Raw genomic sequence first — 1,996 nt, forward strand, 5'->3', positions numbered from 1 at the left:
GGACTGGGCGAGATGGGAGTGCTGGGTTCTGTTGATGGTGAGTGGTCTTGGTTTCTGTTAGTAAGATTCTTATGTTTACCTTTCGCCGTCTGGTAATCTCTGGAGTTAGTTGATTTAGTTGTCTCTGGTTAGAGCTTGTTCCTCAGGTGATTCTGTTAGCCTCTATCAGCAGATCTGGGAGACTAACTCTCTCCTCTGAGTTCAGTGGTCAGAGCACTCTCTGCAGGCAAGCTCTCCTTTTACAGGGAAGGTGCACAAAAATCTGGTGTTAGGACCTCCCTCCTGGCCGAAGACGAAGGCCCAAAACAGGACCTGTCCCGTGGCTGAGTTGCTTTGGCCTGTCCCAGACGCTGTTAGCTTCTGTATTCTACACTCTCACCTGTGCAGAATATTCTCGGAGGAGTCCTGGAACCAAGATGTCTGCAACTGATGCTCAGACCAAACGCTCCTGGGCCGGGCGGACCCCTATTCTCTGGCCAGGAAAGTGGCCAGATGTCTGGGGCCTGTGCAGAATACTCTCGGCAGGGTCCCGGAACCAAGATGTCTGCTGCAGATGCTCAGGCAATTGACACTTGATTTTTGACAAAGACAATGGAGAAAAGAAAGCATCTTCAACAAATAGAGCTGGTCAAACTGGATGTCTGCATGTAGAAGAATATAAGTAGATCCATATCTATCACTCTGCACAAAATTCAAGTCCGCATAGGTCAAAGACATCAACATAAACCTGGATACACTAAATCTAATAGAACAGAAAGTGGTGAATAGCTTTAAATACATTGGTACAGGAGACAGCTTTCTGAACAGAACACCAATGGCTCAGGTTCTAGGACCAAAAAAATGTGACCTCATGAAAATGAAAATCTTCTGTAGGGCAAAGGACACTGTCAGTAGGACAAAATAGCACCCTGCTGATTGAGAAAGGGTCTTCACCAACCTTACATCTGACAGAAGGCTAATATGCAAAATTTATAAACAACACAAGAAGTTAGATTCCAACAACCCAAATAATCCAGTTGAAAAATAAGGTGCCATCTTTTGATACATATGCAGCTATAGTCAAGAGCTCCGGGGTACTGGTTAGTTCATAATGTTGCACCTACAGGGTTGCAGATCTCTTTAGCTCCTTGGATACTTTCTCTAGCTCCTCCATTTGGACATGCAAACTTTATATGCCCCAGTACAGGGGAACGCCAGGGCCAAAAAATGGGAATGGGTGGGTAGGCAAGTGAGGGGGAGGCTATGGGGGAATTTTGGGATAGCATTGGAAATGTAATTGAGGAAAATACGTAATAAAAAATATATTAAAAAAAAGAAAAAAAATAAGGTGCAGTGATAAACAGAGAATTCTCAACAGAGGAATACCAAATGGCTGAGAAGCACTTAAAGAAATGTTCAAAGTCCTTAGTCATCAGGAAAATGCAAATCAAAACAACTCTGAGATTCCACCTTACACCTACCAGAAAGGCTTAGATATAAAACTCAAGTAACAGTACATGCTGGCAAGGATGTGGATCAAAGGAAACACTCCTCCACTGCTGGTGGGAGTGCAAACTTGTACAATCACTTTGGAAATCAATTTAGCAGTTTCTCAGAAAACTGGGAATATGTCTACCTCAAGACCCAGCTAAACCACTCCTGTGCTCCACCATCACACAAAGACACTTGCTCAACTATGTTCATAGCAGCTTTATTCATAATAGCCAGGAACTAGAAACAACCTAGATGTCCCTCAGCTGAAGAATAGAGAAAATATATACATCTACACAATGGAATACTACTTGACCATTATAAGTGCATCATTAACTTTGCAGACAAATGGATGGAACTTGAGAATATCATCCTAAGTGAGGTAGTCCAGACCCAAAAGGACATGCATGGCATGTCCTCACTTAAAAGTGGATATTAGCCACTTTTAAAATACAGTATGCCCATCCTGCACTCCACATACCCAAAGAAGCTAAACAAGAAGGAAGGGCCAAACAAGGACACTTGA

This window comes from Mus caroli, chromosome 12, assembly GCF_900094665.2.
Source record: "Mus caroli chromosome 12, CAROLI_EIJ_v1.1, whole genome shotgun sequence".
In the NCBI taxonomy this organism is placed as follows: domain Eukaryota; kingdom Metazoa; phylum Chordata; class Mammalia; order Rodentia; family Muridae; genus Mus; species Mus caroli.